The 26,882-nt window shown below is 36.3% G+C and overlaps 1 protein-coding gene across 3 annotated transcripts in view; it reads left to right on the top strand.

Moving 5' to 3' along the window:
* The window catches only part of LOC111053607 (KH domain-containing, RNA-binding, signal transduction-associated protein 2), a 1,288,254-nt gene that overhangs the window by 357,973 nt on the left and 903,399 nt on the right, over positions 1–26,882 (top strand). The window lies entirely within an intron of this gene.

Raw genomic sequence — 26,882 nt, forward strand, 5'->3', positions numbered from 1 at the left:
CTTAGATAAAGTCCTTTACCTTTCTCGGACGATGTGTGCTGACTTTTCCTAGAATTCTTCTTCTTACAACTTCTTGCTCCTCCCCCAAACTTTGCCTCAGCCTTCATGATGTCGGTGACTGCTAGTGCTGCAGCCTTCTCAAGTACTCCTGCATCTGAAGAGTTTACCACACTCCAAGCTTGATCTGCCAAAATGTTGTCTGCTACTGCTCTGCTCGCTGAATCACTATTTTTGGAGTAGGCAATGTTGTTCTTCTTACAGGCTCGATCAAGACTATCTATACCGGGATTGCCTCGTGCCAACCGCTTCTCTAGCTTTGTACCTGGTCCACAGTACTGGTAACCAGAGATGTGAAGTTCAACAGGTAGAATGTCAATTGCCTTGTTCACCAATTTTCCAGCACTCTTTTTAACTATTGAACCTGCAACTTTTGCAATTGATGACAGTACCCCTCTTCACCGGTACTTCCTCTCTCTCTTACATCCAGCCATCTAATGTTTCTTAACGGTTTTAGCAGCTGGTTTTATACTTTTTTTTGGTGTGGACAATGTTTGTGCGGGTGGCTATGATGTTTCAGGTGGTGTTGTAGGAGGGGGTTCCGGTAATCCCATAAGATCTATGAAACGTTTCTTCATTTCATTAGGTGGCAATCCCTTCATAGTTCCAGTATTTTCCGGATCTAACACAATGTCTAAATACAATGAAAACATTTTACCAGCAAACTCAATCAGCCTCTTCTCAAGATATCGATTGTTCACTCCATCAGTAGGCTTAATTGGATCCATCATATCAGTAAGTATTGAATCATTGAGACTTGTGAATACCTGTGATGTGGTATTGTCCCTTGTCTTCGGCAGCCACATTGAAATCAGTTCTCTACATGTTGAAAAGTTGACAGCATCCCTGTCAGCACGTGGATTTCCCAAATTGGTCAAACGCCTGTAGCGAGCATTAATGTTTCCTATGGAATCCATGACTTGACTGCTATACATAAGCAAAGCAATGTCTCTTATATAGTGAAACTAGTATGCAGGATTAGCAACTATGTAGCCACCTTCTACCAACTCTTCTAAAATTGAATTGATTTCATTCTCATGTCCAGTGTTGCCAACTGCCTTGGACTGATCCAATAGTTTCAACCTGTACACAAGTTCATTGGGATCATTGTAGTAGACGTACTCAATCTTAGTTTGATTGTTTGCCACCATATTAAATGGTGTCACCAGTCCTCTCCCACTATGCTTACAATTCCTTATCAGTGAGTAAATTGTCTTCTTGTACTTGGCATCATTGGAGTTTATAATACGTCCAACTGGGTCATAGTTTTTCCTATACAAATTGGTCAAATACAGAATGCGTTTGTATGCATTTGAGTCAGGTGATGTGACAAGTTGATTGTTAGGCTTCTTTTTTAAAATCAGCTCACATAGTCAGGCTGTTGCATCAAAAATCATTTTATGTTCTTCATCTGTAGGGTCAGTCAGTTCAATCTTTGAGCCATCACTTCCAAAGGTTAGACGTCTACTACCCAAATAGTACTTGTTTCCAACTAATCTTGGTCCAAATGTAGTATCTGCACTACTATCATTCAACATTGCTCTATAAACATATGGACCCACTTTAGTTCCACTCAATCCACTTTGAGTATAAATGTTGTACACTTCCTTATGACTGCTGTTATTCAACACTGCCTCAATATCCTCCTCCTCCTCTTCCTCCTCATCCTCCTCCTCATCACTCCCAGCCTCAGACAATAATTTTCTTGCAGCTGCTGAAGTACTTGGAGCCGGAGTGGAGCCTGCTGCTTCTCCAAATGATTCATAGGTTGGTGACTCCTCCTCCTGCTCCTCCTGCTCCTCAACAACTTCTAGTTGTGATGGTAATAGACGTCGAACATGTCTGGGTTGGATTGGTGTTGTTGGCGGTGTAGGTGGTATAAGCTGATGTTGTTCTGCTAATGGTTGAGCCAGTGGCTGTTGCTGAGCTGGAGGTGCTTGTTGCTGAGCTGGAGGTGGTTGCTGCTGTGCTGTAGGAATCTGAAGAGTCTCAATAATTTTTCCCAGTGGGTCAGTTAGCGGCTTGAAATGTTTTGCATGTTGCTCCTCTGTCAATTCTCTTCGAAGTGTGAGCTCCTTATGCTTTCTCTTGATGTTATGTCTTAGCTTTGCAATCTCTTTGATGGTAGAAGCTACCTCCTCCAATGTCTTCTGACGAGGTCTAACCATCCTGCTTGCCTCACAATAACAGACTGATACTCTACTAGACTTACACCTCAACTGAATAGGTGTTGATACCATTTCTGTAGCGTCCAGCATTCTTTCCTGATGAGCGGTCAATGACAATGAATGCATGTGCAGCTGATGACCAAACCTTGTTACAAATGTCCTTAAACTGATCAAAGGTTATGTCAGCGCCGACATGATCTCGGTACAAGTGTTCCATGTTTAGCTCATCCTGTTAAAACATGACTAGAAAGTTTGCATTGTCACGAATCAGCTGTTTTGGAATGCGGCTATAGGTCTATGCCAGATAGAAAACATCAACATCACTGTGTCTGCCTGCTCTAAAGTTTTTCCTGATGGCATCCTGTTGCTCACAAATCACATCGTCGAAAATAATTATTGAATTGGCAGGCAGTTCATGCGGGTCAGGTATTTCTTCACTTGTATCACACTCTACATATTCCATCTCATCACCTAGTCCCTGCATGATGGTTTTAAGTAACTTGTACTTGGACTGAAATGTAGTCTTTGAAAAAAGATGTATATTTGAAAAGTGTATTCCATTTGGATCAAAAAGCATGTTGAATAGTAGATTTGTCTTACCACACCCTGAAGGTCCATATATAATACATCTCATATGGTTGGGGAACAATGGTCCATGACGCTTTTTCTTTGTATCCATTTCCACCAAGCCACACCCCCTAATCACTTTGTCAAAATCGATAACTCTAAACTGGTTTTTCTGTTGCACAACCTGTTTCATCTTACACAAGATCGTTCTTATCAATCCATGAGTCGTGACTGGAGCTATATCCTTTCCAGCGTACCAACAGTTTATTTCCTCTTTTCCTCAACACTTTTTCAATTTCGAAAACACTGGGCACTTTTGTCTTTACAATTTCTCCAGAATAGAATCCTCCTTCAATGGGTTCACCTCTATAGTCTTCCAATTTATATGTTACAGGTACTGTGTGATGTACACGTGTTACTGTGAACAGCTCATTTGTCCAATTGGCTAGATAACCCTTGTCAAAAGTCTTTTTATACTTGCTGATTCTCACCTTATCGCCTGGCTCAATGTTTTGACCAGGACCAGGATAGAACTTGTTTTTCAGTTTACTATCCAACTTATCCTTATACTCTTGTCTTTGTTTGCTAAGCCTGGAAAGCAGCACTTTCTCATGCTTCTTCTGCACATCTACTGGCCTCATACCTATTGTTCGATGAATCTTGGTATTATACTCTTTGAGAAGTGAGGTTAGAATGTCTGTCCAATGATAGGTTCCTCGCTCAGTGAACTTGAACCACATTAACTGTTTAAGTGTTCTGTTGAAGCGTTCCACTATAGATGCCTTCTTATCTGATCTAGTTGAGTAATGATTCACATTATACTGTTTCACAAGTTGTTGGAATTTTGTATTGAACCACTCTTCATCATCATTGGTCTGTAGATTTTTCATTGGATGTTTTTCAAATATAGGTTGCATTGCCTTAACCACTTCATCAGCCGACTTATTTTTTATTGGTATAGCAAATGCATGCATACTGAGACAATTTATGATTGTAATAATGTACTTGTAACCTTTGTTATGTCGAGCATACGGTATCATCTCAACAAGGTCAGCCTGATAGAGATCGTCAAGACCTTTGACTATAACCTTTCTTGTCGGAAAATTCCGACGAGCTTGTCTGTGCAGCTCTCGCGCTATCGCTGTCTTATCCATAATGGTGATATGAATTTGTTAATAAGCATTTATATAGGCAACAAGTTCATCAGACCATGATGTTGGCGGAAGTCATGATTAACCAACTTCCTGCATGAAGATAAGTTTATCAGAATAGGATGATTCCTATTGTATTGGATGACTAACAGTATAGGATGTAATTAATGCTTTATCTCACACCTTATGCTTACTCTAGATGTTGAAGGTTGTATGGAATAAAATGTGTAACAATTGTGGTATTACTCAATGTTTATTTACAGTGTATGCATGAGAATATATAAATATAGTGCACAAAGATAATATTTCAGTCCAATATATGAAGAACTATGTAGTGATACAAATCTCCTAGTCGATTGCTTATTTCACAAAATCCTCTGCCAAACATGAATTTCAAGATGACTGCTCCCTCATATAGATCGGTGCAGCTTGATACTTCAGCGTCGTGGAAGATGTATGTCAATGTCTTCAAGAAGTTTTGAGCTGTTCCAAACGGTTCAGGCAGGTCCTTATCTCCAAACTTCAGAAATGGTTGCACAATCCATTGGTTGCTGGTTACTAGTAGACAGTCTCCACACTCACACATATCTGCTTGCTCCACTGCAGGCTGATGTTGTTACTGGGTCTGGCACAGTGTTAGGAGTTGTAGTAGCAGCAGTACTAGTTGGGGTAGTACTAGCTTGAGTAGTTGTGATGCTAGCAGCAAGAGTTGTTGTAACAGCTGCAGTACTCACTGGAGTAGTAATAACAATGGATGCTTGTTCTTCACAGTACGTTGCACAGACCTTGACTGACCTTGCAACAATCGCTTCCAAAAAGTCCTGCAATGTGAATGTAGGGTGAAGACATGTGCGCAGATTGTATGAGCAGTGGACTCGTTTGCAGAGAGATCCCTCCACAGCTCGTTCCCCAGCCATATTCATGTACCAGTCTCTGATATCGATGTACATTTGATCGATTGCTGACTGATTACCACGTAGAGCAGGAATCCCTGATGTTAGCAGGCTCTGTTGCATATGACGGATGTTTGATGTATCCAGTCCGTGCTCCCTTGAAGTGGGAAATTCCTGTGTCCTATACTTTGAATCCAATGCACTAGCACTGAGTGCTAGCACAAGGTAGAGCACTGCTTGGTACAAGCTTGTAGCCACCATGATTGAAGAATGATCATTGATAGTGGTTGCCTTCCCCTTTTGTACTTTTAGATGACTCATCTTTTGTTGTATTCCCCTCCACTTTTTCTCAGTCTACTGTGACATGTTGTCAAACAGTGAGCTATGTCTGCAGGATGCAGTGATTGGGCTTGAGGAGGAGGAACTACATAGTCATGGTATTATCTCGTTGACAGACATTTTCAACGATGCAGGACATTTGAGTTCAGAGTTTAGAGTCCAGAGTCCAGAAGTCTGGAGTTCAGAGCCCTGAGTTCAGGGCCCCGAGTTCATATAGGTAAGAAATCATCTTGTTATGCTTTCAATGAAGGCTGTTTCAATGACCCCACTCCACCTCCCCGGTCATATGACCAATGACCACGCCCACCAGTGGTCAGTCAGTCAGTTCAATTACTGATCAGTCAACAGTGAACAGTGACTGATCAGTGACTGAACAGTGATTGATCAGTAACTGATCAGAAATTGAACTGACTGACTGACCACTGAGTGGACGACCCAATTATACCATACAGACATGATAGTCCATATGACAGGAGGAGTGAGGGTCATTGAGAATGTTCATATGTCATGTCTGAACATGGAGTGGGAGTCGTTGAAAATATCTATCTTCAATACCATTTTGATCTTTAGAGCAGCATAGCCATGTTGATTTAGAGTCTCCCATGGACATCTTGATCTAGTAGGTCTACCATGGACATATTTATCTGGTGTGATCTCATTACTACACAAAAATCACCCACGTACTGGTGGCATGACTGCAGAAGACACAATGTCCAATTTTTTTCCCCCCCTTTCTTCCCTTTTTTCCCTCTTTCCCCATTTATTTAGTTTGTGAGTAAAGCTGTTTATGGTTTCCTGTTCTAGAAATTGCTCCACTTCTTGACCGCATATCCTTTCCAATTTAATTTCTAATTTTTTTTTTTTTGTTTTTTTTTTAATTTTTTTTTCCAATTTTTTTTTATTTTTTTTATTTTTATTTTTTTTTTTTTTTTTTTTATTTTTATTTTTTTTTATTTTTTTTTTTTTTTTATTTTTTTTTTTTGATGACCTTGAGGTTGGGGTGGTTGACCTGGATGACCTTGAGGCTAGGGTGGTTGACCTGGATGACCTTGAGGTTAGGGTGGTTGACCTGGATGACCTTGAGGTTATGGTGGTTGACCTGGATGACCTTGAGGTTAGGTTGGTTGACCTGGATGACCTTGAGGTTAGGGTGGTTGACCTGGATGACCTTGAGGTTGGGGTGGTTGACCTGGATGACCTTGAGGTTGGGGGTGGTTGACCTGGATGACCTTGAGGTTGGGGGTGGTTGACCTGGATGACCTTGTGGTGAAGGAGGAGTCTGGTGCACTTGTGCACCAGACTCCTCCTTTTTATACTACTTGTAGGCTATGACAATAATTATCCTAGAACATTCACACTCAACCTCATCACTCATTACGTTTCCTGGTTGAATTTGTATCATTCTCTGTTAGATTAATGTAAAAAAATGAAGCTAAGCAAACGCTACTAGAGACCCAAGTGACGCGGTCATGTTTGTCGGTCTATATAACTCGATAACAATTGACGATCTGACTTCATCGATCAGAGATCAGTATGAGATAAGAAATTATTGCGGCCTGTTACCTTCTATATCGGCTCCTCTTTATTTTGCATCGATTTTGTCAGAATCGCAGGTGGCGCATGAACAAGCACACCCTTGATTCGTATTGAGACAAGTGAAATGTTGGGCTTTCTTGAAGCCTGAATAACAGGGTTGCAATTACAATACACTGAATAGAATATCCTTAATGCTATTACCTGTGATATGATACAATATACAACCAAACAAGTCGAGCAAAATTTCTAAAGCATCTAACATGACTAAGGAAGATTATGTTGTTGTTCTGGCGAGAAACAACGACATGCATATGCATGAACCCAATCAGCTGACTATACAACAATGACTCGATGCTCTATGCTCTGTACCTAATCAGACAAATGTGATATTTCACACGATACCCTATCGTTTCGACAACACTGCCCTAAATAACGACATATATTTCGCTAATTTATGAATAAGAAATATTGAGGAGAAATATAATGGAAAACTCAACTTTACCCTCAAAGATACAAGTCAGTATTTGAACCGTAGATGCTTCACTCGTCATGGCCTGCATTATAACAAAACGGGTGAACGAATTATTTACGAGGAAATATTCAGTACTATAGCAAATTCGAGGAATGTGACACAGGCTGCTGAAAGGAAGAGTTCAGACTGTTTGACAGAGATTGACTCTATCAATGATATGCATGCTGCATGCAGTGAGTTCTGGGGCAGCTATAGATGAAGATGACTCTATCATAGAATTTCATGCATTCTCCCCCAGTCACGAGCTGCAAGATTCATAAGTCACTCCAAGAGCATCAACTACTGACAACGATGAACATCCTTTTGCGATACAAAGTGAGGCAGGTGACGTGCGTGACTCATCCTTTCTGGAATCAATGACTGCTCAATCACCCAATTCTGATACTCAATCCAATAATGAAACTAGTTTTTTAGGTATGCCTCATTAGTACCTAATCCTGAACAGATCCATCTAAATGTTGAGGACTCTCCTATTCTATCTATATTTTTCTGCAATGTTCAATGTCTAAGTAATAAAATACAGGAACTTAATGTTATAATCAGTAGGAATAATTATTATGACATGCTTTGTTTAACAGAACATTGGTTGAAGGAAGACTATTTGAACCTGGTTAACATAGATGGTTTTGTATTGACCTCTGCCTTCTGTAGAATTATGTCTAAGAATGGTGGTGTAGCAGTTTTTGTTTTGGAAAAATGTGTTCATGACTTAAAAATAATCGATGTCTCGGCCAATTCTAATGAAATTCACCATGAATTTATTGCTATTAGGAATAAGAAACTAAATATAATTATTATAGCTCTCTATAGATCACCGGATGGTGATTTAATTCTCTTCCTTAATGCCATGGATAGACTTATTCTATCTTTATCTAAATACATGCATGATCACTATATTGTTATAGGAGGGGATTTCAATGTGAACATACTAGCTACAGACCCTAAAGTAACTGAGTTGGTGAATTTTCTCAAATCCCATAATTTATATCTTAATAATTTTGAACCAACAAGGATGGATTCCTGCATTGACAATGTTGCAACTGATCTTCATCCTGGTATGTTTGATGTGGCTGTTGAGCCAGTAGCCCTGGGAGACCACGATGCTGTACGCTTCAATGTAAATTCAAACTCAAATTTAGGCGGCAATCCTGTTTTAAATACCTCAAATGCTAATAGGCAATACAGACCAATAACAGCTGCTGGAACCAATCAGTTATATTGTCAACTTTGTGTTATTGATTGGTCCAGAGTATTTATTCATATTGGCTCTGAAAATAATTTTCAAGCATTTTTTGACATATTTTATGATATTTTTGAAAGTTTTTTCCCGCTGAAAACTAGGAAGGCTACCTTTGGCAAATCTAAAAGATTTAATTAACTCTCACCTGCTTTGAATAATTTGAGGAATTTATTACTGATTGCATATGATGAATACAAACAAAGTAGACTTGTAATCTTAACTTAAGAAAATCATATAAATCAGAATTGCGATTATTCAGGTTGAACAGCAATGCCAGATTTATTGAAACGGCAAACAACAAGTGTTCAGCAGCATGGAAAATCATTCGAAAATGTTCAAATCCACCTCAACATTGTAAAACATCCGTCTCTCCTGATGCTTTCAATCAATACTTTCTTGATGCAATATCGCAAATACACATGAATATTGATTGACTCACCTAGGGTCTCTGCATCAGACTTATTGGCTCTCTCTCCAGGGACTAATTTGAGATTTGAGATGAAGGAGGTTTCAATTGATCAAGTTCTTTCTATTGTTCCTAAAATTAAATCTTCATCTAGTAGAGATATATACGGTATGTCTAGTTCACTGATCAAGAATGTAATAAATTCTATTAATGCTCCATTAACATATTGTTTTAATGCTTGTATAAAGGAATCAGTCTTTCCTGGAATACTCAAGCACCCTAGAACAGTGCCTATCCATAAGAAATGCAGTAAAGATCAACCAGAGAATTTCAGACCAATATCAGTTCCTCCAATTTTCAGTAAGATTTATGAATATATAATTGGTACTCAGCTTTATGAGTTTTTTTAGAGCAACGGCCTACTTTCAGCTTCCCAGTTTGGTTTCAGGGCAGGCAGGTCTACCATTGATGCAGTCAGCTCAATTGTTGATGATATTCTGGACTGTTTCAATTCCAAAAGATATGCAGGTCTATGCTCTATGACCCGAGTAGAGCTTTTGATGTTGTTCACCATGAAATACTATTGGAAAAATTGTACCATCTAGGTGTGCAGGGAAAACCTCTTAAACTTCTGCGGTCCTATTTGAGTGATCGTGGACAAACTGTTGATGTAAATGCTAATTTTTCAAGGTCTTGCTCTGTTCCTCATAGAGTCCCTCAAGGATAAACCCTTGGACCCTTGATGTTTTTGGTAATGATGAACGATATTGCTTATAGTACTGGTTCTAAAATAGTTTGCTATGCTGGCGACACATCCATGCTCTCCACAGATTCTGAAATTACAGCTCTGAAAGAAAAGATGTCCAGTTGTCAGGAGGAAGCGAGTTTGTGGTTCAAAGCAAACTATCTGCTTCTTAATAGTACTAAGACACAAAAAATGATTCTAGGATTGAGACAAGTAGATGAGGCAAGAGATATAAGAAGTGTTAAGATTCTTGGTATAAATTTGGATCAAAGACTAACCTGGAGCCCTCATATAGACTATGTCTGTTCTAGGTTGAGCCGGGTTCTCTACCTTTTACACAGAATAAAGGAGTGTGTCCCAAGGCATTATTTGAGGATAACTTACTTTGCCTTTTTTTGAAGCACTTTTTTGTATGGCCCATCCTTATGGGGATGTGCTCCTGATACCCAAAAAATCCTGCTGATTCAGAAAAGGGCAGTTAGAATTATTTCTAATGCTAACTACCTGGACCACTGCAAACCGTTGTTCATTGACCAAGAAATAATGACTGTTTATAGCTTATTTGTCTTTTGGCTGTCACTCAATGTGAGAAAAAATATTGAATCATTTCCATGTAGGGAGGACTTTCATCAGTATGATAAAAGATATAGGCAGCAAATTGATGTTCCTTATACTAGGCTGAAGAGAGTGCAAATGAATTCGAAGCCAATTTCTTTGAGAATCTTCAATAAGTTTCCTGCTTCAGTGAGGATCATGTCTGCTTCTTTGTTCAAACGTAGATTGAAAACTCTCTTGACAGAAAATCCTCTATACTCACTGTCGGAATTTTTTGATATGGATAGGGATATAATTAGTAATTATTTTTAAATATACGTTCCATAATGTATTGATATTAGGTTGGCAATAATTTCAGTGTATGATAATATATTTGAATGATATATGTTTGTAACATTATTTATGTATGAGCTGAATCATATGATAGTCAGTGTTTTTGATTGTTTTTTATTATTGTATTTATTGAACATTGTGACGTTTCCGATTGTGTAATCTATATGATTAAAGAAATAAAATCTATTCTATTCATGCGGGATAGCTCCTCTAAAAATTCCGAATAAATATTGTGAGGTTCTGAGACCTATAGGCCTACGGATATTTGGAAAATGTTTCGAGGTCAAAATCTGTCCTGATTAATGTATTGACCTATATTACTGCTAGTTGCTGCTGCTTGTACAATCATGTTCATCAATACTTTGGTATCGGTAATAGATAATATATAATATCCTCATCTATAAAAGGCTAAGCCCCTACAGACTGAAATCAAACCACAGCCCAAACAACTGAGCCTACAAACTTGAAATTTTGCACAATTGTTTATGATAGTCTCAAAACATCCACTTAGGAAGGATTTTTAGAAATCTGCCCCCCTGAGGGGGCTGGGACCCCCCAAAAATATTGTACTTTTCAACCGCTCATTGCACAGCAAAGTCATGAGGAACTTTTTTGTTCAGCTACAGAAAAAATTGAATCTATGCAGAAAAATTCCGACCAGGAGCAGAGAGGGGTCCAGGAGAGGGCATTTTTTGAAAATGTTCATGTAAAATCACACTACAGCTCAAACTAATTGACCTACAGACTTAAAACTCTGCACAAATATTCTTCAAACATGCTAGACTCACACTAAGAACGGATTTTGAGATATTTTGCCTCTAAGGGTTTCAAAGGATGATAAAAGATCCTATTTAGTAAGGTTATGAACATGGTAAGGTGGATGCCATATGGAACTGAGATAATTGATACATGATATTCTAACATATGTTGTAATCATTGGAAAGCTTAAAATAATTTAATCAATCGGCTGATCGAATTTAATTTTCCATGAATAGAAAGCGCGAGCTTGCCACGTGTTTGTTCCATTATCGTATGCTTGGCCAGTTCTGTTTGTGCCTTCTATCAGCTGTTTATGGAGTCTCATACATTCCGATCAGAACAGGGCACAGAGATTTTCTTTGGTTAGGAGTTTGTTGATAATTCTTTTTTCAAATTCAAATTTTATTGCAAACAAAAATCACATTGACAAATCTCTCAATAGGCAACAAAATCACAAAAACAAGATGTCAAACATAAACTTACATTTATTTGTAGCACGGTCAGAAAAAGACAAACTTGAGTAGGTACTAGCTGTGAGTTCATTCAATATAACTCATATTTTTGTGTTAATATTCTGTGAACAAAAAGTACGAGTGGATGAGAGATGTGAGTAATTTCTTATATTTGATCTAAATGGTTATTCATATTGTAGTAGTCGGGGTCACTTCAATCGAAGTTTTTTATTTTGTAGCTAATAAATTTCATACATTTTGATTGTCCATAATGTATCCAGTGTCTATAATGTAAGTGATTAAACTACTCAAAATAAATGGCTTACTGGTCCTTCATAGAATTTATAGTATTCCTGGTGATTGAGCCTGTCTTTTTTCAGCGTTGACTATCAATAATAAAGCTTTATTTAAAACTAGCTTACCTGGCGAACTTCGTACCGCCAAAAAGTTAATTTATCTCATGTCACACTTCACTTTATTTGGTGAATCATGAAATTTATCTGACAATCAATATTTTCATTTACATCTAAATACGGACTTCCTATGTGCTTAGTCATGCAGCATTCATTATTCCCAGAACATATTCTTCTCAATCGATTGGTAGTAATATCTAACAGTAAAGTGTTGAATTAAGAAATAGATAGGATAAATCAGTGTTTCAGAGATAAATTCAATGTTTTTCATAGTTGTTGATTGTTAATAGATGGTCCAGGAGATATGCGATGTACGATGAATCACCAGGAATTACATCTATTCTTTCTATCTTCCATTTTAGGATGAATATAAGCTAAGCTAAATTAGAAAAAAAATGTAAATTATTCTGACATTCTTCAGTAATAATAAATGCAATATAAACAACTCTCTTCCATGAGGTGAATAATTTCTTCTAACATTTTCCAGTTACTCAATTATAGGGAGTCATAATTATTACTATTTGTGTAGGTCTTCTAAGGAACCATTATATCTACAGCTGGTACCAATCAACTACACTTGACACTACATGATCCTCTTTCCGTTCTTCGGTAGCTGCTAGGCCGACAATTTCGAAAACATAGGTCTGTAAAATGGATTAATAAATAATCATTATTAGCATCCCTATTAAAATTTCTGGTCAGAAACCATTCCCAATATTCACACAACATATTCCCAAAGTTTCATGCTGTTATGTGAAGTATTTTTCAAGTCATAGGGAACAAACACACAAACAGACATTCATTTTCATATATATAGAAGATAGAAGATTTCATTCATCTCAAAGAAGAGCCTCTCTTGATGGAGGTAGAATGATAAGGTTGACAACTCTCAGTTCTGTTGTTATAACTTTCTTTCAAATCACTTTCAAAAAGTTCATGTTGTGTTTGAGACACTTCTGGCGCTATCATAGTTTCACAACTATTCTGTTCCATACTCCTATCTCTTGCAGTCGTTGATAAAATGAAGCCTATGATAAAATAAAGAGTTGGCTTATACACGTACGGGATAGGAAAATTATGTTTGACGCATCATCACGTCTGAGCTACTGTACTAATTAACTTGAAATTTTGCATATAGGCTAGATTCTTATAAAAAAAATATATATATAAGAATCTACACCTGCAAAGAAACCCTGTGCGCAGGTGTGAGTTGCAATATAAATGTTTTTCAAAAATATTTAACATAAATATTTATAATATAAATATATAAATATCGGTGATAAGCTAATATACCCACAGGTGAGGCTAGAGTTACGAATAATTCCAATCCAGCCCACAAATAGGCTACATGACTTGATATTTCGTGAAATCAAGTTCTATAAGGTGACTTTTTCTAACGATCGTATTGGATCAGCGCTTAACAGAATACGATGTGTCAAACACGGTAACTGAAGGCTTTAGAAAAAAAACAAACTCAGAATGTGATTTATTGATTTTTGAATATATTGTATGACGAAATAATTTACAGCAGTGTAGGATTATATATTTGATTACAATTTCAAAATATTAATAAAACATTTGCTCTAGTTATATGAACCCATGCACGTTTTTGTGAAATCTATGATATTTGAAAAAACAATTTTACAATAAGAAAATTTACTGATAGTAATAATTTGGGTCGTGTTTCTTGCTTGGAATATAGCATTGATAAATTGAAATAATAGCATATACAACATATTTAATCTGTACCCTTAAGATTTACTTAAAACTAATGCGCATGTAACTAAGGAGCAAAGTTCCTGATTCGAGATTCTAAACTAGGTTAAGTTTATAGTAACTCCAGCAGCAGCACGTTAATTTTGCTGTTCCCAATTATTTTCCCTTAGATCATTTTGATAAGAAATAGTGTAAGTAAGTTGTACGGTAACGTTCTTACCACATTTGTATAATAATCCTGCTCTCAACTACGTTTCGGGCAGAAACGATCATAAAAATAGGCCTACTCACACGTAAAAATAGCGTTACCAAACATGTGTCGTGAAATTAAATTTTCTACCAAACAAAATCAATAATACTGCAATATAACTGCAATCATCCCACAAAAGAAGTACACTGTTCAAATTTGAGTGAGTGGGAGAGTCCATAATATGCAAATATCAGAGTTTCAGTAAGGTAGTAAAAAAGTAAATTCGTATGGCTTTTTTTGGTTAGGAATCCCTTGCGGGAAGGTCCTACTGCCTGAATATATAATGTAAGCCGTCAATGGGCCTTACGACTGTCATACTTCAGCCGTGACCGAAAATTTAACGTGCCCATCCGATAACACGTAAGGTTATGATTGAAAGTAAGATAAGAAAGTGCAAATGATAAGCAGCGAGATGAAGTTTTTTGCAAGGAAACTCTATGATTCAGCATAACTCACTGTTCCCCTTTACTCCTAGAAATTCCATAGAGCTTGAATAATCTCTGCATCGTTTACAAGAGTCAAGCAATGAGAATATCATATTTTCAATTTTGTTGATAATCTTCTCTGAGAAACAGCAGAATCTAACTGATTCCTTGTAACATGAGAGTTACTTGTGATTCTCTCCAGTTATTGTTTCTACTCAGTGAGATCCGAGGTTTTTTTTGTAGAACACACAAAAAAGATGCTACAATTAAGTGCGGTCTGCGGTGTCCAGTGGGCGAAGGTGTGTCAGGGCGTGAGGCAAAGAGAAAGGGTTCTTTTCATTCGCATTCACGATGAAACGATTGCAGCCCTTTCAATTGTTGGACACTTTCTCCTAGTCACTTTTCCGACCACAAAGGGCCTTCTCCCCTCCCACCGGTACTCAATCCATTCCTAGGTCTTTGAGTAATTAGCTGCAGTAGCAGCAAGAGGAATTAGGCTTTAAAGACAGAAGAGAGGCAAGTGAATAATGAGATGAAGAGAGTGAAAAATAAGAAGAGGGGTAATTTGAATTATTACGGCTTGGAATTTTTGTTGACGCCACGTGAAAAGACCGCAGCTAGGAAAGAAGAGATGCTTCTTCCTCCTCCAGATCTCCTTTTCACATCGGTTTGTTCAGCGATGAAGCATCTACTGACTGGTTAATTGATAACCATAAATGGAATTTTAATATCAGTGTTGTTGTAAGGGTGATATTATGGTTTCCTTTCATAACAAGATGAATTCAAATGGGCCAGTCATTCAGTAGAAAAGTTAGGTAAATGTTCCGGTTGCAAAACACCATTATCGATTTCCAGTTATCTTGAAGTTCAACATAGATTAGTAGGATGGAAAATGAAGTCATATGATTGGTTGATCTATCCAGGTTGAGGTATGTGATTGGCTGAGGTAAGAGATGCCTCTCAATAGGCGGAGCATTGAAACTACTATTACTATAGATAATTACACTATAGATAATGAAATTCTATTACAAAAGCTATCTAGGGTTGGTAGTAGAGGGCCTGTACTCAGGTTATTTGGAAGTTATCTAGAGAATAGAAAATTTGTTGTTAAAATATTGGGAACTATTTAAGTCAAGAGAGGAATAAAAATGTGGGAGTGCCTCAAGGATCAGTCCTGGGACCTTTGCTGTTTCTACTTTACACAAATGACTTACCTACATATTTGATTCACTGTAAGATTTTTATGTTTGCAGATGATATTTTGTTGATATCCTCTCATAAGTCGTTAGATGTGGCCGAGACCCGGTTACAACATGATACAAATACTCTAGCTAAATGGTATCATAATAATTGTTTAAATATGAATGTGTCACCTGGTCATATGGGACATATATATGAATCATATATTTATCTCATATTGATCAGGATTTTAGAGTTTCAATTTAGAAAAGTTTAATGAACAGTGTTTTCGTCTTTGAACAATTTGTGTCATCGACAGAAAGATTGTTTATTTCATTTGTTATCAAAATTATTGTAGCTTCTCTTTTGTTTTTGATAACAAACGTGCTCGCTTGTGCGACTGATAAAAATATTTATTTGAAATGGCTTCATGTTTGGCATTGACTGAGTTATATATTAATACCCAAAATTTTACTTTTGTGTCGGTGTGTGAGCTCGTTCGATAGGACTGTGAGTAAAGTCCGGCTGTTCTGGTGAAGGGGATAGATTTTGTTCTTGTTTTATAATACAGTTTTCCTGTCACAGTTCGGGCAGTTTAAAGAGAATTGTATTAGTAAATAGGAAGGGATCTGAACCCACTTCATTAGATCAGTTTTTTTTTATTTTTAATTAATAATTAACGTCTCGTTTCAACCAGTGGATGCCAAATTGGGAATCCATTTTCATAAAGGTAGGTGACTACTGAGTCATTGTTTTAAATTTTTCATAACCACAACAAATCAATCTTCACTAGCAGCAAAGCGAGTAGCCCTTGAAATATTCATCTGTTTATTATTATTTCTTTATTTCTAATTTTAATTCTTATTTTGTACAGATAATTTATTGTTTTGTTTTAAATATCAAAAACCTGTACGACCATTTCTTGTTTTTCATTTTCCCACCCTTACATATTCAGTGAAGGCACATTTTGCTTACATATTTGGTGGAGGCTTCTCCCGCCGTCCATATCGTGCTTACAAATGTTATTAGGATACCCTATTCCACCCCCTAGGTTATCTAATAATTGCGAAGTATTGCTACAACGCGGACTAGCTGCAGTCGGATATGGGTCGGGGTCAGTAGCCATACTGACAGGTGGAGTTACTGGACCTACACTTCTTCCCCTATCCTGATTCTTTACCTTCTGCTTCCTTCGCGAGATTTTTAATTTCAGGGGAAGAGTATTTGCCCGTGCCGTTACTGGCCGATTCGGCCTTTGGCCTTTGGAATACAGGGTGAGTGTTAAAAGAGATTAAGATAACCCTATACAAGGAGACAGATCTGACTATCAGATCCCTATAAATAATTATATTTATAGAGGTAGTACGCAATCTGAACCAACTGCGAATTGACAGCGAGCAAAGCTGTACCTGCAAGCCCGGAAAAAAGGTTTTTCTATGGAGTTTGAGGTAAGAACTATAGGGTAAAGGTATGGCGGAACTATGCAGTTGCTAGTGGTATTTACAATATAGTTAAATAGGGTACGGTATAGGGTGTAAGCTATAGAGAATATGGTACAGGGTCTGAGGTATAGGGTATGCGGTACAGAGAATCAATATTAAGATTATTATTCTCTACAACAAACAAATGTCTGTTCAATAATCCGCAATCTGACAATTGCGCTGTAGCTATCAGCAAGCTGGACCTGCTAGCTAAATACAGGGTATAAATTCCAGCTATGTGGAAATTAAAGTTCAGTATATAGGGTTTTAGGTGTAGGATTTCTGAATCGTGAGCCTGCAGCTGCGAAAGGATTTTCAGCAATTCTGAAACTGCTAAATAGGATTTCCGCGCAAGTCTAGCAACTGCGCGCCGGTTATTAAGGGCTAATCTGTGACAGCCCTTAATGGAATGGGAATCACTCTCAATTACAATACCGAAACGCTATTAAAGTAATAGTCAGTATGTCGACTATTATGAGAGGATAGAAAAGGTTTTCACAGACGCAGTCTGTAGAATAATATCGGGAAGACAACTGTTTGTCGTTGTCAGGATAGGAAAGGATTTTTCCAGGATTTTCCACAAGGAAAATATCGAGTCAGAGACTCCTAATTCGGGAAAAGATTTCAATGGGATTTTCCAAGCAATTGCTAGTCTAAGGACTACAACAAAATCGATCTCTAATTTGCAACTGAGATCACGGGAAAATTCGTGAATTTTCCACAGGGGAAACCAGCAAATAATATTTTCTATTAAATGAGACAGGTTTCTAGGAATTTTAGAAAGGATTTGCGGGTCTGAAAACCCGCGACTAGTACGATCTCGAATCTGGAACTGAGACCAGGAAGGATTTTAGAACAGGAAGAATTAAGAGAGAGAGAGAAAGGACGTCATAGTCTGAATGACTTCGACCAGGAAGTTCTCAAGCTGTACCTGAGAGCTGGAAGGATTTTAGAATAGGGAAAGTTAAGAAAAAGAAAGAGAAAGGACGTCACAGTCTACCAACTTCGACAAAGAAGTTCTCAAGCTGTACCTGAGAGCTATAAGAATTTTAGAATAGGAAAAGTTAAGAAAAAGAAAGAGAAAGGACGTCGCAGTCTGAATGACTTCGACCAGGACGAACTCAAGCTGCACCTGAGTGCTCTAGGAAAAGGACTGGATTTTTCCTACTAGGAATCACAGCAAGTCTGAATTTGCCAAATTAAGTTAAAATACAGGACCACTCAATGATATGAAAACTAAACAAGGAAAATTCACTCTTTAAAATTGAGATTACCATATTACAGAAGAGGAAATGCATACAAGTGACCAGTACTAACATACAGTTACCTGAATCACTGCAGAACCAAATACGGAGAATAGTGAACAGATCAACACTTCCCGTATTAAACCTGTAAAATACGAGAACAATGAATAAAACACAATCACTTTGAATAACTTACTTTATTTCTTTGATTCATCATCACAAGCACAATTCCCAACATAACCTTTCATTGCGACTCAGAGCGCGCGAAAGCAACAACGTCTGCCAACCTCACAGCTACATACATTACAAAGTACTCTAAAATAACCCCCTACAAGAGCCTAGTTAAATTTCCCACTCAACTATTTGTAGCACAAACTTAAGATCCCTTACAGGTTTCAAAACCAAGGATAACTCATTCACCCCCAGTGAAACGAATTTAGGAAAAAGAACCGACAAGAGAGAAAATCCCCAAGGAAGTTCTATCTTCGAGTTGTCCGGAACTCGTCCTAAAATATTCTATTCTAACACACAAAAATAGAATAATTCCCCTAGAAATAAACTAGTACCGGGAATGTTGTTAGGAGAGGAGATTCGCGACCCGTTCACACGCTCAACCACCGAACAACTGACACTCTCCCAGGTCTCCTAGAAGCAGTACAGGGTCGCTGAAAATTAGGAGGCCGGAGGAGAAGAGATTGCCGACCAAAAGGAGTCTCATGAGACATTCAGCTGCTCTTGATGTTAAGGGTGCAACCATGATGACAATACTGCTAATTTTAATAATAAATTAGGCCGGTAAACGATCCTTCTCACCAGAAATTTCATCAAGAACGATACCGACTCAACTCGGTAGTCGCCTATCACTTTGATGATACGGCTGCTGCTGCTGCAATACTAGATATTGGGACGCTCAAGCCAGTAAACAAAATCTGGAAATTTCTGGTTCAGATGAATCCGCTGATGATAATTCATAGGGGTTGACGGCGATGGTGATGATGTACATACACAAACTACAAGTTCAACAAAATCTATCTGACTGTCGACCCTATTCTTCTCTTAAAAGAGAATTCACTAAATTATGTGTAAAATGACGCTTCTCCTTTCGTCAAAAAATTCACTTTGTGACAATGTTACCAAAACCAAGGTGCTACATGTAACCTCATCCTACATGAAAAGACTTACTGAACCCAAAATTAAGCAGCATTGCTGTGAATGTTTCCAACTGCAGGAGCAAGGAAGTTTCATATGTCATATGTACAAGAGATTGTCAGTTCATATCGAATTGTATAAATTATAAGTATTCAGGAGTAGCAGTTGACAGTCATTTTTGTTGGTATATTCATATGAAAAATGTTTGTAATAGACTCAAACAGGTATTGGCCAAAATGTATTATATTAAAGATTGAATACCCAATAAAGTGAAGAGGATGATGTATATAGCCTTGGGAGAGTCTGTTATGAGATATGGATTGCAAGGGTGGGGATTTGCTAGCAATGTTTATCTTAGGAGAATATCTTCGGTACAGAGGAAGATTTTACGTTTGGTCAGCAATTCTCAGGGAGATATTTCATATGAGAAACTTTTCAATAGATGCAAGGTTTTTGAATATAAAAGGTATATTTCTGTTCACTTTGATTTTAGAAAAATTACTTCAGCAAAAAATATTTAGTTATGAAAGTTAATCTATATGATTAAAGGAATGAGAGGTACGTTGTACCATTGACTTCGAATAATTTAGCCAAAAACACCTTAATCCACATTGTACCAAAAACTTCCAGTGATTTACCCGATAATTGTGCTGAATTTATTTGTTAATATGCGCCTGTTGAAAAGAAATTTCAAGATTTGGTTGAATAATTACACTTTAGATGTAACATAATGTAATTCATTATTAATGTATTGTATTGTTGTAGTTCATTCTGTTCTATTTCTTGTATGTAAGTTCAGGTTGACTATATATTTAACTCTTTTGAGATTTTTGAGAGCTGAGCCAACAATTGATTAATCAATATCATGATAATTTTAACTGTTAAGTAAATTCTGTAAGTAAATTTAACAGTGTAATAAACTGATAAGAAGATTTAACTGTTGAGTAAAAATAAAGTTCACTGATATATGTATATTAATATTCCAATTTACATGTTTTCTATACGGTACCTGGTCAAGCAACCTCTTTGAGGTTCGCTTAAGGTAGCTTATCAATTCAATAAAAGTTTTTTCTATTCTATTCTATTAAATAACAGCACATATATGGAAACAATTAGTCATTTACAAAAGCTACTTGAAACAAACGCCTAATAGAAAGTATCATTTAACGACAAATACAAAAGCTACAATAAGATTTTATAATGAGCTATAGCCTATTTGAAGCATTTATTTATTTATTGATATACATATACATATAAAGGCTCACAGACAATACCATGAAGAGCCTTTTTTACACAATTAATAGATAACCATACTACATAATAAAGAAAACTCAAAATATGAAAAATATTATGGAAAAAATAAAGAAGAGAATAAGATAAAAAGTAAATCAAAAATTGAAATAATAATAAAAATTAATAATAAAGATAAAGAGAACAAAAAGAGTTTCAGTCAGAGCACATAACATTTCATGACTCAAATGAGCTACAAGATAAATTCATTTCACAATTTTTCTTAAAGACATTAAATAAGTTCGAAAACGGATCTATATGTTCATTCAAAGTATTATATAATCTTAGACTTTTAATAAGAAACGAATTATAGTGATGAGTAGTTCTCACAAAAGGAATGTTGAACAATATATTTTTTCTAGGCCTAGCATAAGGTACATTAAAATTCAATAAATTTATGAATGATGGAATATGAACTTTATGATTTGAAATGTTGAATAATAGCAATAGAGCATTTACAGATCTGCGTAATTCTAGAGAGTGCACTTTAAATATCGATCTTAACTCACTAGTTGGAAATTTAAAGGGACAAAAGCAATTAAATTTTTTTATGTATAAATGTCTCAGAATTCTATTTCGATTTTTTTCAATTTCATGAATGTCTGTCACATTATAAGGCCCCCAAACTACTGCAGCATATTCAAGTTTACTGCGAACTAGTGCATTGAATATTCTTAAACTAACATCACAATTAGTGAATGGTTTGGTATTGCGAAATATAAAACCCAGTAATTTATTAGCACTACCTAGGGTATAGTTAATGTGGTTCTTGAAATCAAGTCTTGGGTCCATGATAACTCCAAGATCTCGGATGTTATTAACACACTCAAGATTGTCACCTCCCAATGTATATAAATGGTGCTGAAAATTCATCTGCCTTGTATACACCATGTATTTAGTCTTAGATACATTCAACTTGAGTCTGTTCTGACAACACCAAAGGTTAACACGATCAAGATCGTCCTGCAATCTGACACAATCATCAATGCTTCTTATTGACCTGTAAAGTTTTACATCATCTGCAAATATCGGGATTTCAGATTCTTTAATGCAATCAGGGAGATCATTAATTAAAAGAAGGAACAAAAGAGGTCCAAGATTAGATCCTTGTGGGACTCCGGTGGGGTTATCATAGTTTCCAGATGTGTGATTATTGTACTTCACTTGGGAAACTCTATCAACCAAATAGCTACGAAATAATTCAATTAAGTCAGGTGAAAACTCGTACGTAATTAATTTATCTAATAATACATTAAAATTAACTGAATCAAATGCTTTCTTGAAATCTAAATATATTACATCTACACGGCCTTGCAGGTGAGAGGAAACAAACTGTGTGAAAGTCAGCAAATTACTCACAGTTGATCTACTGGGCATGGAGCCATGTTGAAAAGGGGTTATTACATGCTTCACATGATCAAAAACTATTCTGTATAGAGCAGATTCAAAGACCTTATCAGGAGAGTCCAAAATAGAAATAGGTCGAAAATTGGAAATTATATTTGGTTGACCTGATTTGAAAACTGGTGTTATATAGGCAGCTTTCCATTTCGTGGGGTATTTATTAGTTTTCAAAGATAAATTGAAAATAAATCGCAGTGGTTCAATAAGTATATTCTCACAACCCTTTATAATGTAGGCAGGAACGCCATCAGGTCCAACTGAACGCGTAGCCTTAAGTCCATCAACTGCGGAATTGACTTGATTGGCAGAAAGGTATGGAATGGTCAGTACTGGTAAATCGAAATTACGATTACTGTTATTGCAGTTTACATGTTGAGCAGCAGCATTATCGCGATCACCTCCTATGACATCATAGATGGATGGGAAATAATGCGCAAATGCCTTTGGCACATCAGCACCAACATACTTAACCACATCCATTTCCAAACAATCGCCCTTTGATCTAGATTCCTTTTTACTACCAATATAGTTCCAGAAAAGTTTAATATTCGAATCTATATTACTCTGTAGATTAGCTATATAGTCTTTATAAGAATTATTGATTCTAATTTTAATAGTGGCTCTCAGTTCAGCAAATTTACTACGGTAATATCTAGAAAAAGTCATTTTTCGTGCACATTTTTTCTTCTGCTTGATTAATTGAATAATATCTCTAGTGAACCATGAGGGGAATTTAGATTTAATTATTATATTAGATTTTGGTACATGCAATGAGAAGGCTCTGTATATAATTTCATATAAATGATCAACTGCTTAGTCAACATCCTGAAAGTGATACAGTGCGTGCCAATCCGAGTTTCAGAGCGTCTGGTAGAGTTCAAGGAAGTTAGCTTTTTTGAAATTTTAATAAGACGAGTATACAGGCAAGGGCAAGGGGGTATTTCTTAAAACAAAATTTACTCCTATATAAGGATGATGAAGATCCTCAGGGAGTGAAGGAACGTTTTCTCGCAAAACATCTACAGAAAAATTTGAAAGCACCAAGTCCAGAGTTTTGAAACTTGCATTCAATACATTGTTGTACGATTTCATATCAAAAAATGACATGAAATTGAACAATGCTCTGCATTTGTGTGAACCATTACTCAAATTATAGTTGAACCCATTGATTTCATTGATATTAAAATCACCCAACACTAAAACAGAAGACGAACAAACAACCTCATTTGTTTCGAAATAATCAAAAAAATTAATATAGTCATCTATCCCAGCATTGGGAGAAAAGTAAACAATACATATATAAATAACCCTACCATTAATCAATGTAAATTACATTGTGTAAATTACAGTGATTTAACAAGCAACGATTCATACCTAGCACTTGCATTTCTAAAATGAGTTGAGCTGACCATTTCGTGTTAACGGCCAAGAGAACACCGCCACCCCACCGTTTACCTGACATAATGCTATCTCTATCACATCTAAATACTCTATAACGGTAATCAAACAGTTCTCCATCATGAATTTCACCATTTAACCATGTTTCAGACAAGGCGACAAAATCGAAAGAATCAGCTAACACAGCTTGGTACAGAGCATGTGACTTAGTACGCAAACCACGCGTATTCTGATAAATTAAACTAACAGAACGAGAATCACTAATAACAATCTATACATACTTCTAGAGGAAAAACAATATCATAGCAATCAGAAACAGCAAAGCTAACAACAGAAACAAAGTTAGATAAAGGAGATGATTCAAAAACAGAGCTATCAGTAATCAATTTAACGATAATCATATCAGTTTTTAGAATGCCGATAGAGCAATAGGACAACGAATCCAGATAAATATTGATTTAGACTGCATTATCAGCGAGCTTAGCAATGTCAATTTCAGATTTGATAGTATGAATCGTAGTACCTTCACTTTTTCTTATCCTAATATTGCCAGATCTGTCAATCCACAAAAATTTAAAATCACGTTCACTCTTCACCTTTTTAGCCTTCGCAAATAGAATTCTTTTACGTTGACTGAGTGATTGATTGATGTAGATGGGAGAGTCCATAGCCAAGCCTGTGGAGGCTTGGCTATGCTCCACATGCTCCACAAGCATGTGGAGAATTTTATGAAACAATGAAAATTCCAAAGCAGGATATTATAACTGATTCGAAAACGAATGCTATAAGATTGAATTAAATAAGTGGTGTTGATGACAGAAATGCATAGTAACATTCACACTTGACGTGGAATAGCTTTTTATCCTTCCAGCTATTTACAAAGGCATTGAATTCCATAGCTGAATTACTCATGTACCTACTAGTTGTATGTACTAAAAATGGCGTTTTCTGATCTAGATGATCTATGTAACATCTTCTGAATTTATTGTATCATATGTAGGCCTAAGTCTTCCTAGGTTTGTTCAGCTTATGACTGTAATTTTTTATGAATAATTTCTTCATTCTTGTTTGTGGCGAAGCTTTATGAGACGTTCTAATCTCAATAGAAAATTCTGTTTTGATAGATAATCTTAAATTGGCTGTTCGACACCATTAGTCGACAAAATTCAGATCTCAGGAAGACAGATCCCCGAACTCCTATAAAACCGGCCTCGTTATCCTGACAAGTATTGAGAAATATATTGACAGCATTGAGAGGAGTTACATAGAACAAAGATGGAAGTGATGCAGCCTGCTGTCAGAATTGGAGATAGGATCAACTGACACCAAGAGCATCTTACTAGCTTTTTCTGCTAGATACTGGAAAAGCGGCTCAGCACTGCACCAGGACTTTTGCTCAGTGTACATGCTATTCTGAATACACTCACAGAATATATTCAGGGGAAGAGTGCAAATATGGATATTCGTGCGGCTCTATTACCTTTACACGCATATCAAACCGCGGAAGAGCAAGTGGAGGTAAGAGGATAAAGTTGGGGCTCACTCAAAAGACGTATCTGCGTGCAAAAAACGCTAATCCAGGACGTCGCTTTTACTACACGTAACAACTGTCAAGAGTAGCGCAAATATTTTACTAGGAGAGTGCATACACAACACACACTTCTAGCTATTCTGTGTAGCTCTAATATTACCTTGATTTTACTCTATCACCAACATTACCTCACCGTTCAGCGGTGGGGTCTCTTGGACCAAATATTTGTATTTTCATCGCGATGTAAACTAAGAAAGTGTAATACAACAATATACATACAACAACAACATATACAAATATTGATTTCTATTGTTTCTCTGTTTCCTAGTAGATTATATGATTATACTTCCATCGAAAAACAAAATAAGATATTTCCTAATTTATATATCAAACAAGCAATATAAGCCAAATTTCAAATTCTTTCTCCAAATAACACATGGAACATAATAATAGTAGTTTGTACAACAGTTCTTTAATATAAAGCTGTTATACAAGCGTGTCTTGAACATCTCACGAGTGCTTTAAATACCATATAAAACTGTTTTGTAGCCTACATTATTTTATTTACGACCACTCTAGCAAAGAATCATTAATTTATTGTTGACTTGTTTTAAGGTTAGAAATCAATCAACTAGCCTATAAATGGTAGAATAATTAATATAATAATAGGTGGAAAGCTACTCAGAGAGAATAAAAACTTGAAACACTGAAAAAAGACAAACATTGAAAACTTAATGATTTAAAAACTTGACAAACTGAAAACATGAAATACGGAGAACTTGATGTACTGGTAACTTGATGAACTGTAACTTTGAAGAACTGAAAACTTGATAAACTGAGACTGGACGAGATGAGAACTTGCCAAACTGAGATCTTAAGAAATTGAGAACTTACTTTACAGATAACTTATTAAACTGAAAATTTGATGAATTGAAAACTTGCCAAACTGAAAACATGACGAATTGAAAACTTTTTAAGTTTTGCTGGCAGCATCAATCAGAACCATGTTTTAATGTTAGTGCCACCTGCATCGAAAACCGTGTTATAATACAAGTCGTTTCATAAGGTCCTCATTGTAGTATACTTTTGAAAATCCATTGCAAAAAGACCCCTGTTATGGCATTGATTTCGATGTTGCAATGTTCACAACATGATTGAAAGATTCAATGATTTTTATTTGAGCCAGAGTACACCAGTACACAAGCCAGGTAACATACAAAATTCATCATGAATAAAATACAATATACGATATACAATATACAGTAGTTAAACACAATATCCAAACATCAAATCTATGCATTAACAAATTATGTGTCTAATATAATCTGATTTTACTGTCGATATTATGGTCGTAGATATTGTAGAAAAATATGCTAGATAATCATAGTAAGATGATATTTATCTCATTTTTGAAAAATGTTCATGTTTTATATGTGTTTATAAAATAGCTCTAAAGGTTTAAGAACAAAAAGTTTTTTGGAGGTTAATTCTTTATGAAGAAATTTCAAAGGCAAGATTACGAATGTATTGGCCTATGAGTGCATATGCATATATTTATATAGTAAGATAAAATTAAGTGGTGCTCGAAATGTATGAGCTAAGTTAGGATAAGTGTTACGTTCAACCAGACTAATCAGAGATTAGAGTGATGGCAGTAAACGCGATCAAG

This window comes from Nilaparvata lugens, chromosome X (genome assembly GCF_014356525.2).
Source record: "Nilaparvata lugens isolate BPH chromosome X, ASM1435652v1, whole genome shotgun sequence".
Classification (NCBI taxonomy): domain Eukaryota; kingdom Metazoa; phylum Arthropoda; class Insecta; order Hemiptera; family Delphacidae; genus Nilaparvata; species Nilaparvata lugens.